Source organism: Rana temporaria, chromosome 2, assembly GCF_905171775.1.
Source record: "Rana temporaria chromosome 2, aRanTem1.1, whole genome shotgun sequence".
NCBI classification, from domain to species: Eukaryota; Metazoa; Chordata; class Amphibia; order Anura; family Ranidae; genus Rana; species Rana temporaria.
Window position 1 is genome coordinate 506,947,572 of NC_053490.1, and position 13,307 is coordinate 506,960,878.

Genomic DNA, 13,307 nt, shown 5'->3' on the forward strand with positions numbered 1-13,307 from the left:
CCACGTCGCACAACCGCGCAATTGTCTGGTAAAGCGACGCAGTGCCGAATCGCAAAACCTGGCCTGGTCCTTTAGCTGCCTAAAGGTCCGGGTCTTAAGTGGTTAACTTTAAACGACCTGTAAAGAAATGTTATGGACAATATTGAGTATACTAATTAAGGGGCACATACAATTTTTAGACTTGAGATGTTTGGCATCTATTTTTTTTTTTTTTCACAATTTCATCTTTTATACTTAAAAAACAAAAACAAAACAACAGGGATTTTATTGTTTTTGTGTTAACTAAATTACATTTTTGAGAATATTTTACTGAAAATATAGGTTTAATAAGCAGCTGTGTGAATATCGTGCAGCATAAAAATATTCAACTATCATCTTTTTATTTTACAAGTCTTCTGTTTTTCTGACAATATGTAAAATTTCAGTGAGTTTTAAATTATTATGAGGTCAAACATGTGCATTTTATCTTGTGTAAAAAAAAAAAAAAAAAACACCCTGTCAGCAAAAGGGTCAAGCACACGTGAGCTTTAAATACTGTCCTGGGTCTGTTCTTATGCCAAAAATCAGCCCCTCATTGTTGTGATTTATTTATTTTTCCCCTTCGCGCGCTCCCCTGCAGGGCACGCGTGCCGCACGCTGTGATCACCCGAGTCACTGAGACTCGGGTGATCACAGATCCGAATAAGGGGCCGATCCCGGACCCTTACCACGTGATCATCTGTCAATCAATGACAGCTGATCACGTGATGTAAACAAAAGCTCGGTAATCGTTTTTGCCTTGCGGCTTCACTTCCTGGTTCCCTACTGCGCATGCACCAGTCTCGCTGCGTGATCCCACTGGTCCCTGCTGTCTTCTGGGACCCGTGTTTCTCCCAGAACACAGCGGGGGGGGGGGGGGGGAGTAGGCAATGGACGTAGCATAGGTCACCACAATAAACTATGCCCAGAAGTGGGAGAAAATACTTGTATTATACAGGTATCTGCTCCCTCCTGCACCCTGAAAGGTGCCAAATGTGACACCGGAGGGGGGGAGGATTCCAAAAAGTAGAAGTTCCATTTTTGGGTGGAACTCCACTTTGAATTGCATTTGGGTACAGCGTATCGTTACCATGTAATTGTCAGTTAAAGTAACACACTGCTGTGTTGCAAAAAATGGTCTGGACATTAAAGGGGGTAATTCTTCCGGGGCTGAAGTAGATAGTGTAGTATTTATTGACTATCAACATCCATAAAAGTATTATGGCATAGTAAAACATTGGCAAGTGCACTTACAGTGGTGGCCATACCTCCCAACTTTCTGAGGGACACCTATCGGCAAAAGTATGCAGGCATAGGACACACCGCTTGCCACGCCCCCTTAAAGGAGAATTGTACAAAAACATACGATTGGTTAAACCCACAAGTGCTTTTTTACCACTACTATTCCTTTATATTGGCTTTTGGAATTAAAAAATGCAGCAAATTAGAAATCAGATGAAAGGTTTAGCACTGGAAAACACTTTTTGATAGATAAAAAGTGCATTTTATATACATCTATAGAGATCAGACCAAAATGAGGGACAAATGAGGAGGAATGAGGGACAGAGGGACATTGCTCCAAATCGGGGACAGTCCCTCTAAATCAGGGACAGTTGGGAGGTATGGTGGTGGCTGCCACTCCAAACACAGGGAAGCGGCGTGACTTCAGCAAATAGGCCCCTCCCAAAGTATTTTGTGGCTTCTATAGACTAGCCCCTCCCTCAGGGGGTGTGTCACAGTGGTGACCTGGGCTCACAGGAGTGTGCTGCTTTAATGGTGCTCATAGAGAACATAGGGAGGTTATGGAGAGTTAAAAACCTGGAGATGAGTCACTGACCTGGAGCATGCAGCAAATAAAGACAGAAAGAAGGGTGTCCAGAATGACAGATCTGATCCCTCTCATGACACCTTCCCCTTACAATCCTCCGGAGTTCACGATTCTTTGAAGTTTGTGTAAAATCTCAGGATGGAGGGTGTGCGGTTATACGGAGATCAGATGATTTATTTCCCTGCTCTCTATTTTCAGCTGTGTTTGCATTTTACATGATGAGGGAACAGATGTGATGTGTAACACCTGTATACATGTATATATATATATATATATATACACAAGGCCTTTATCACCCAGCTAATCCTATAGCGTTCAACATTCACCAGAAAGGAAGAGTTCACCTTGTGAACGGAGGGTCTGCCTATTTAACCACTAAAGCCCCGGACCATTTTGTTGCTAAAGGACCAGGCCACTTTTTGCGATTCGGCACTGCGTCGCTTTAACTGACAATTGCGCGGTCGTGCGACGTGGCTCCCAAACAAAATTGACGCCCTTTTTTCCCCACAAATAGAGCTTTCTCTTGGTGGTATTTGATCACCTCTGCGGTTTTTATTTTTTGCGCTATAAACAAAAATAGAGCGACAATTTGGAAAAAACTTCAATATTTTTTACTTTTTGCTATAATAAATATCCCCCAAAAATATATATAATTTTTTTTTTCCCCTCAGTTTAGGCCAATACGTATTCTACATATTTTCGGTAAAAAAAATCCCAATAAGCGTTTATTGATTGGTTAGCGCAAAAGTTATAGCATCTACAAAATAAGGGATAGTTTTATGGCAATTTTATTAATATTTTTTTTTTACTAGTAATGGCGGCGATCAGCGATTTTTATCGTGACTGCGACATTATGGCGGACACATCGGACACTTTTGACACCATTTTGGGACATTGTCATTTTTACAGTGATCAGTGCTATAAAAATGCACCGATTACTGTGAAAATGACACTGGCAGTGAAGGGGTTAACCTGTAGGGGGCGCTGAAGGGGTTAAGTGTTCCCTAGGAAGTGATTCTTACTGTGTGGGGGCATGGCTTAGCGTGTGACGTCACTGATCGTCGTTCCCTATGACAGGGAACAGACGATCAGTGACACTCTCACTAGAAAGAACGGGGAATGGTTTGTTTACACTTACCTCTACCCGTTCTCCAGCTCTGTGACCCGATCGCGGGTCCTGCAGGCGCAGTCACGGAGCTCAGGACCGGGTCGCGAGTGCACTGCCAGCTTGTGCGCACGATCCGCGGCTGGGCATCTTAAAGGGGACGTACCTGTATGTCCTTTTGCCCAACCGTGCCATTCTGCCGACATATATCGGCGTTAGGCAGTCCTTAAGTGGTTAAAATCAATTCATGTTCACCTTTGTTTACCTTTTTTTTTCTAGGCATGTATGTTCTTTTTTTTGCAAAAATAGCAAAGCTTTCCGTAAAATTTACAGACACTCACCTTACTGTCTTCCATCCATGTTTCCAAACATATCTATTGCTTCTGTCTTACTTCCTTACAGACTGTAGGTCATGACACAGGAAGGAGTTGACCAGCTGACCTCATTAGCACACACCCTGCATCATCTACCCTCACTAAATACAGGCCCGTCTTTAAGGCAGGGCAAAAGGGACAGCTGCCCTGGGCCCTGTCATTGCTGTGGGGTCCAAAGCTGTTGCCTCATACTTTCCAACTATCCCTTGTCCCTTAAAGTTTTAGTCCTGTGCTGTGTCCTGATATGCCCAGCTCTGCCCTATTGTTGTGTACAGATGACTCACCTGCAGACCCTGGGGCAGATCCACAAAAGAATTACGCCGGCGTATCTATTAATACGTCGCGTAATTTTAAATTTCACGCGTCATATCTTTGTTTTGTATCTACAAAACAAGATACGACTGCATCTCGGATCGATCCGACAGGCATACGTCTTAGTACGCCGTCGGATCGTAGATGCATTTTTCTGCCGGCAGCTAGGTGGCGTTTCTGTCGAATTCCGCATCGAGTATAGAAATTAGCTAGTTACGGCGATCCACGAACGTACGTCCGGCGCATTTTTTTTCTTTTTCCGGCGTATAGTTACCCCTGCTATTATTAGGGGTACTCAATGTTAAGTATGGCCGGTGTTCCCGCGTTGAATTTTGAATTTTTTACCTCGTTTGCGTAAGTCGTTCGCGAATAGGGATTTGTGTAGAATGACGTCACCGTCGGAAGCATTGGCTTGTTCCGGTTAATTTTGAGCATGCGCACTGGGATACCCCTACGGACGGCGCATTGCGCCGTTAAAAAAAAAAGTTGTTTACATAGGGTCACAACGTATTTACATAAAACATGCCCCCGTCACAGCCATTTGAATTCCACACCCTTACGCCGCCAAAGATACACTACGCCGCCGTAACTTACGGCGCAAATTCTTTGAAGATTCGGAAAAAAAAAGTTACGGCGGCGTAGTGTATCTTAGATATGCTACGCCCGGCGGAATAATGCGCCGATCTTCGTGGATCTGCCCCCCCTGTGTTTACATGTAAATAACCGTCATTCATATGTAAATAGCGGGAGCAATCATATGTAAATAGCTGAGGTCGGCGGCATCCATATGTAAATAAAGGCGGCGTTCATATGTATATCATGCCCCTCTTCAATGAAGAGATGATGTGCTGTAACCTCTAGCAACCAATCAGTGAGCAGTATTACTGTACAGTAATCTCTAGCAACTAATTAACACAAGAAGAAATGATGTGCAGTAACCTATGGCAACTAATCATTGAGCCGTAATGTGTGCTGCAACCTCTAGCAACCAGTCAGTAAGTGGTAATGATATGCTGTAACCTCTGGCAACCAATCGCAATCACTCCCTGATCTGATACAGTAAACTGATTTTAAGTTTAGCTGATATTTATTGTATGTCTCAGAGCAGATGGAGAGCAAAATAAATTTTTTGCCCAGGGTCCAATCAACATTAAAGACGGACCTGTTCGTCTTGCGACTTTGCCAGTCCCAAGTCCAGGGGAGGGCTGGCAGCCTTAGGCCTGGGGGGCAACTCCAGTCAAGTGGCCCATAGAGCGTGGAAAAGCAATGGATCGAGGAAAACAGTGTAAGATTTTTCATGATCACAAGAGTCCGCACAGAGGCCCCCCTTACATCAGAGTCCGCACAGAGGCCCCCCTTACATCAGAGTCCGCACAGTGGCCCCCCTTACATCAGAGTCTGCACAGTGGCCCCCCTTACATCAGAGTCCGCACAGTGGCCCCCCTTACATCAGAGTCCGCACAGTGGCCTCCCTTACATCAGAGTCCGCACAGAGGCCCCCCTTACATCAGAGTCCGCACAGAGGCCCCCCTTACATCAGAGTCCGCACAGAGGCCCCCCTTACATCAGAGTCCGCACAGAGGCCCCCCTTACATCAGAGTCCGCACAGAGGCCCCCCTTACATCAGAGTCCGCACAGAGGCCTCCCTTACATCAGAGTCCACACAGAGGCCCCCCTTTCATCAGAGTCCACCAGTGGGAGGTGAGCAGCGGCCGTGAACTGTGTTAACAGAGCTCCAGTAGGCATATTCCTGCTCTGCAAAAACATAATTTGGTAGTGGCGGCCGGTGGCTGTGCATAGTGTCACCAGCCGGGGGGAGATTTCCACCCTGCCCCCCCTGCCAGCCCTCCCCTGCCCAAGTCGCAGGACCAGTCGCACAAGTGTGAAAGGGGCCTTAGTGTGTTGAGGGGCCATTAAAAATTGAACAGCACCGCAATGAGCTGATGCACGTAACATTGCTTTGGAAAGCACCTCTGCAGAAAAAATATGTCTGGCCCCTCAGGGATGAGTTTAGACGTCAGATGTAGCGCCAATGTTTAATACAGCGGCGAGACGAGAGAGATAACGCGGAATGATACATCTGCCGTCTGCCCTTTGCTTTAGTGAACATCGGAAGCCATCGGTAAACAATTTGTTTTTATTAGTGAAACATGGCCTTCCCCAATAGTAAAGCGGATCGTGTAACGTGCGTACAGCGATTCTTTGTCTGGCACGGCTTTACGCTTCCTGATCGGAATCGCCAACCTGTTCTCTATTTGCTTCTCTCTTTCAGTAAGTCGGAGGCGAGCGGGGGAAATTCCGATACTCGGGAACAGCTGGGCCAATTTAATTACAAAAGGGGGGGGGGGGGCTGATGTTCCTGCCAGTGCTGATAAAATAACAGCTGCTCGCTCCCGACTTTCATCTACCCAGAAGGAAAAAGCCGCTTTGATGATGTCACAATCGGCGTGCCATCGATTTCCTGCGACTCCACATGTTCTTTGATAAGTGTCACGGATCTAGACTGTAGACTGCGCTTCCAGAATAAAAGAAAATGGTGCAGACGTAACGAAACGGATGAAAGTTCCCCTTTGATAAACCCCTTTCTTCTTTTCTGTACCACCACAAAACGCTCGACGTCATTACCGCACCTTGGCGCCCTTTTTTTAATACACATTCCATTAACCGTTTCAATACCGGGCACTTTCACCCCCTTCCTGCCAGACCAATTGTTAGCTTTAAGGGCTGTCGTAATTTAAATGACAATTGCGCGGTCATGCATAATTGCACCCAAATGAAATGTTTTAATTTTTTTTCCCCCCACACAAACAGAGCTTTCTTTTGGTGGTATTTAACCGCTTGTCGACCAGCCGCTGTCATTATACTGCGGCAGGTTGGCACGGCTGTGCGAATCGCCATAGGTGTACATCGGACGCTTTAAGAGCTCTAGGGGCGGCTGCGATTTGTCCCCTGGCGACCCGCGATTGCACCTCAGAGAGCCAGAACGGGGAACTGTCAATGTAAACAGACAGATCCCCATTGTGACAGGGAAGTAGAGAGAGATCTGCTGTTCCTAGTGATCAGAAATAGCGATCTCTCTCTATTCCCTGTCAGTCCCCTCCCCCGACAGTAAAACCCCATACACACTATTAGATTTTCTGCAGATTTTTGTCTTCAGATTTACCAAAATCATATAATATGAGGTCAAACCTTAAAGGGGTTGTAAATGTTTGTTTTTTTATTTTCTAAATAGGTTCCTTTAAGCTAGTGCATTGTTGGTTCACTTACCTTTTCCTTTGATTTCCCTTCTAAATGTTTTTTTTCTTTGTCTGAATTTCTCACTTCCTGTTTGTCCTCCGGGACATTTATACACATTTTTACACACTATGATTGCTTATAGCAGTGAATTTTACTGCTTTAACCACTTGCCTACTGTGCACATACACCCCCTTCCTGCCCAGACAAAATTTTAGTTCCGGCACTGACAATTGCGCGGTCGTGCGACAAAATTGACATCCTTTTTTTCCCACAAATAGAGCTTTCTTCTGGTGGTATTTGATCGAATGTGCGGTTTTTATTTTTTGGGCTATAAACAAAAAAAGAGCGTACATTTTGAAAAAAAACACAATGGGCCTGATTCCCAAAAGAGATACGCAGGCGGAACTGCTGTTCAGTCTGTGCCTAACTTTGGAAACGATTCTCAAAAGGCTTTTTCCAAAGTTAGGCAGAAAATCTGACATCTGTAAGACACTTACACGGTCAGATCTTAGGATGCAGTACCGCATCCGCCGCTGGGGGCATTTCTCATTGAAATGCAGCTTTGAGTATGCAAATGAGGACTTAAGCAGATCCACAACGCTTTTCATCATTGTGATTTCTGCGTAAGTTCCGATTTGCTTGCGCAAAACTAGGGCTGGTTTTACAATGTGGAAAGTTAGTCACACCTTGTAAAGGCCCATTCAAGCGACGGCATTTGGTATGCATTCCTGAGGGAGAACTCCACGGCAATTTGTAAATTCAAAATCGGCATGGGTTCTCCCCCCAGGAGCATACCAGGCCCTTAGGTCTGGTATGGGTTGTAAGGAGACCCCCCCACGCCGAAAAATCGACGTAGGGGGTCCCCCTACAATCCATACCAGACCCGTATCCAAAGCACGCTACCCGGCCGGTCAGGAAAGGGAGTGGGGACGAGCGAGCGCCCCCCCCCTCCTGAGCCGTGCCAGGCCGCATGCCCTCAACATGGGGGGGTTGGGTGCTCTGGGGCAGGGGGGCGCACTGCGGGCCCCCCCACCCCAGAGCACCCTGTCCCCATGTTGATGAGGACAGGACCTCTTCCCGACAACCCTTGCCGTTGGTTGTCGGGGTCTGCGGGCGGGGCTTATCGGAATCTGGGAGTCCCCTCAAATAAGGGGGCCCCCAGATACCGGCCCCCCACCCCAAGTGAATGGATATGGGGTACATTGTACCCCTACCCATTCACCTGGAGGCAAAAAGTTAAAGTTATTAAACACACAACACAAGGGTTTTTAAAATAATTTATTAGTCTGCTCCGGAGGCCCCCCCTGTCTTCTTTAGCTCTAATAACAGGGGGGGCTTCTTCTTCCACTCTCCGGGGGTCTTCTCCGCTCTCCGGGGGGGGTTTCTTCTTCCGCTCTTCGGGGGGGTCTTCTCCGCTCTCCGGGGGTCTTCTTCTATCTTCGCCGCTCTCCGCTGTTGACTCGGCGCACCCCGGTTCTTCTGCAGCTGTCCGGTGCCTTCTTCTTCAGCGCTGGCTGCCTGCTATCTGTGTGTGTTAGCTCAATTACTAACAGGCAGCCAGCGCGGTCTTCTGTGACGTCACCTTCTTCTCTTCTGTTCTTCTCCCCTCTTCCGATGTTGACCTGACGCCTCTTCTCGCTGCAATGATGGAAGCGCGCCTTGCATCCCATTTATATAGGCATCACCGTCCCATCATGCTCCGGTAGGTACCCACGTGGTGGGTACCTGCCGGAGCATGATGGGACGGTGATGCCTATATAAATGGGATGCAAGGCGCGCTTCCATCATTGCAGTGACAAGAGGCGACGTGTCAACATCGGAAGAGGGGAGAAGAACAGAAGAGAAGAAGGTGACGTCACAGAAGACCGCGCTGGCTGCCTGTTAGTAATTGAGCTAACACACGAAGATAGCAGGCAGCCAGCGCTGAAGGAGAAGGCACCGGACAGCTGCAGCAGAACCGGGGTGCGCAGAGTCAACAGCGGAGAGCGGCGAAGATAGAAGAAGACCCCCGGAGAGCGGAGAAGACCCCCCTGGAGAGCGGAAGAAGAAACCCCCCCGGAGAGCGGAGAAGACCCCCGGAGAGTGGAAGAAGAAGCCCCCCCCTGGTATTAGAGCTAATGAAGAAGACAGGGGGGGCCTCCGGAGCAGACTAATAAATTATTTTAAAAACCCTTGTGTTGTGTGTTTAATAACTTTAACTTTTTGCCTCCAGGTGAATGGGTAGGGGTACAATGTACCCCATATCCATTCACTTAGGGTGGGGGGCCGGTATCTGGGTGCCCCCTTATTAAAGGGGACTCCCAGATTCCGATAAGCCCCGCCCGCATACCCCGACAACCAACGGCAAGGGTTGTCGGGAAGAGGTCCTGTCCTCATCAACATGGGGACAGGGTGCTCTAAGGTGGGGGGGCCCGCAGTGCGCCCCCCTGCCCCAGAGCACCCAACCCCCCCATGTTGAGGGCATGCGGCCTGGCACGGCTCAGGAGGGGGGGGGGGGCGCTCGCTCGTCCCCACTCCCTTTCCTGACCGGCCGGGTAGCGTGCTTTGGATACGGGTCTGGTATGGATTGTAGGGGGACCCCCTACGTCGATTTTTCGGCGTGGGGGGGTCTCCTTACAACCCATACCAGACCTAAGGGCCTGGTATGCTCCTGGGGGGGGAACCCATGCCGGTTTTTTCTTTGAAAATTGGCATGGAGTTCTCCCTCTCAGGAATGCATGCCGAGCGACGCTGACAATTTTTCTTTTTTGTTTTTGTTTTCCCGGCGCTTTTTTTTTTTTTCACCCGTCGCAACTTTAGTGTCCCGTCGCAATCCACAAAGCCCGCCGTAAATTACGTTCGCGCGCTGCACGTCGGGAAAATGACGTCACACGCATGCGCAGTACGGCCGGCGCGGGAGCGCGCCTCATTTAAGTTTTAAACGCCCCACGGAGAGGAGGACCGCCTTGCGACGGAGGCACTTAAGTTACACGGCGTGTAATTTCTAGGTAAGTGCTTTGTGGATCAGGCACTTAGGTAGAAATTTTAAGTCATTGTAACTTAACTGCTGAAAGTTAAGTTAGGCAGCTTTTTTGGGAATTTGGCCCAATATTTTTTACTTTTTGCTATAATAAATATCCCATTTTTTTTTAACAAAAAAGTTTTTATCTCAGTTTAGGCCGATACGTATTCTTCTACATATTTTTGGTAAAAAAAAATCGCAATAACCATATAGTGACTGGTTTGCGCAAAAGTTATATTGCCTACAAAATAGGGGACATAATTATGATTTTTTTTTATTTATTTTTTTACTTGGAATGGCGGCGATCTGCGTTTTTTTTCGGGACTGCGACATTATAGCGGACACATCGAACACTTTTGACACATTTTTTGGGACCATTCACATTTATACAGTGAACAGTGCTATAAATATGCACTGATTACTGTATAAATGTGACTGGCAGGGAAGGGGTTAACCACTAGGGGGCGGGGAAGGGGTTAAATGTGTAGCCTTGTAAGTGTTCTAACTGTAGGGGGAGGGGGGTGACTGGGGGAGGTGACCGATCTGTGTCCCTATGTACAAGGGACACAGCATCGGTCTCCTCTCCCTGACAGGACGTGGAGCTCTGTTTTTACACACAGAGATCCACGGTCCTGCTCATTTACTAGGCAATCGCGGGTGCCCGGCGGCCATCACGGCCGTCGGGCACGCGCATTGTGTTCCCAGTAATGCAGGTTTAAATGGCAGGACGTCATATGACGTCCTGTCAGAACAATAGAGTATTCCGCCCACCGTCATTTGACGGCGGGCAGGAGTCAAGCGGTTAAGCAAACATTTTTACTGAATGAAAGTGTGTATTCAGTATGTATTTTTGTAATTAGCTGTGATTTGCCACAGCTAATCGTATGGTACAAATGGGCTGTGATTGGCCTGTCTGTACCATGTGATCACTGTGACCAATCACGGTTAGCAATACAATGAATGGCATGAAAGGAAGCCATCCATTGTTTACAATTGTCATGTGCTCTGATTGGTCACAGTGATCACATAGTATAGGCAGCGGGCCAGTACAGTGATCTCTCATAGGCAGTGTCCGCTGGACACAGCGGGTTAAAGATTGCACAAGAGAGTGGCCTTGGCACGTTCTGTAGAGGACATCATATGACGTCCTCCCAAAACAATAGGGTTCCCGCCCGGCAGTAATTTTATAATGCCCCGCTGGGAAGCAGTTAAGGCCTCATGCACTTGGCATAAAAAATTGCTGCTTATACAGGCTGAAAAAAAAAAATCACAAGTGCGTTTTTGAGAGGATCTTTCAGGCAGAAATTAGGCTGGTTGGGCATAAACAATGGGCTAGATTCAGCAAGAATTTTATCTATAGATACGCCGCGTAAATTCAAAGCTGCGCCGGCGTATCTTCTTTCTGTATTCGGAAAGCAAGATACGCCGAAATTAGGCTAAGATCCGACTGGTGTAAGTCTCTTACGCCGTCGTATCTTAGGGTGCATATTTACGCTGGGTGCTAGGTGGCGCTGCCGTCGATTTCAGCGTAGAATATGCAAATGAGCTGGATACGCCAATTCAGAAACGTACGTGCGCCCGGCGGATTTTTTTACGTCGTTTGCGTAAGGCTTTTTCCTGCTATATGAGGCATAGCCAATGTTAAGTATGGACGTCGTTCCCGCGTCGAATTTTGAAAATTTTACGTCGTTTGCGTAAGTCGTTCGCGAATAGGGCTTTGCGTCAATTACGTTCACGTCGAAAGCATTGACTATTTGCGACGTGATTAGGAGCATGCGCACTGGGATACGTTCACGGCCGGCGCATGCGCCGTTCGTGAGAAACGTCATTTACGTGGGGTCATGTTTTATTTGCATAAAACACGCCCACCTCTTGACAATTTGAATTTGGCGATGTGTATACTGCCCTTGCCCGTCTAAGTTGCGGAGGCGTAGCGTAAATAGGATACGCTACGCCCGCATGAACTCACGTCCCCCTAACTAAATCTAGCCCAATGTGTTTAGGCGTGTTTGGCTTTATCAAGTATAAATTCATTATAGTGAAAAATGAGAAGAAGGGAATATTTTTGGAATAGAACCACTTATAAACGCAAAAACGCACTAAACTTGTGTGCAATATGAGGCATTATGAGCATTTTTTATGCTGGATTTTTTGACCCGCCTAGTGTGCATGAACCCTAAAACAGACCATTTAAATGAATGTGTTGGCAATGGCAACGCACGGAATCGTCTAAGAAACTGTAACTGCGTTGTGGTTTGCTGCAGAGCATGTGTGTTGGAGAGGTGGGGGTGGGGAGGGGTTGGTGCGAGTGAGGGGGGCAAGTTTGTTTGCTGCCCCCCACTTAAAAAATATTGTGCACCAGCCGCCCCTAGTTCTAACGGTTATGACAGTATGCGCCCAGTGATGATTGCCCAGAACACAAGGGGCCAGATCCACAGTGAGCGTACGCCGGCGTATCTATTGATACGCCGGCGTACTTTCAAATTTCCTGCGTCGTATCTTTAGTTTGAATCCTCAAACCAAGATACGACGGCTTCTGGGTTAGATCCGACAGGCGTACGGCTTCATACGCCTTCGGATCGTAGATGCAATACTCCGGCGTCCGTTGGGTGGAGTTTGCGTCGTTTTCCGCGTCGGGTATGCAAATTAGCTATTTCCGATGGTTATTTTTTTTTTTGCGTAAGTCGTCCGTGAATCAGGATGTACGTAAGTCCCGTCTAAGTTAAAAAAATGATGTCCTAGCGACGTCATTTAGCGCAATGCACGCCGGGAAATTTCGGGACGGCGCATGCGCAGTTCATTCGGCGCGGGGATGCGCTTCATTTAAATGAAACCCGCCCCCTAATCGCCGATTTGAATTCCGCCACCAGAAATACACTATGCCGCCGTAACTTACGGCGCAAAATCTTTGAGGATTTGAAAGAACACCAGGTAAGGTACGGCGGCGTAGCGTATCTCTGATACGCTGCGCGAGTGCAGATCTATGTGGACCAAGATGTCTGCATTCATCCAGATGCAGGAGCTTTCAGCCTGTTAAAGGTCTCTTTCAGGCTGGGGGGGGGGGGGGGGAAAAATGGGCAGCTGTGCCCTGATTTTACCATGCCCCAGTCACCCGCCCGAACTGTAAAATCACAACCAAATTGAGCTGTATTACATGTCGTGGCCGAGGTGCTTTGCTTATAAAACTTGCCTATTGAGTTTAATGGGACTGTGTCGCAATTATGTGCAACGTATGCAATTGTGGCACGCTAGTGCAGTATTGAAAGGTTAAATCAGGCAGTGAGTCAGGCAATATAACACCCTTCACTGCCTGTCAAATGCCCTCTGAAACACAATCTGAACACGGGTCGCTCTTCGGAAGGCACCACACTCCACTGAGAGTGTGAAAAAGCCCATAGAGTTTTACAGGCTGCCAGCAATAGGTCGGGATAG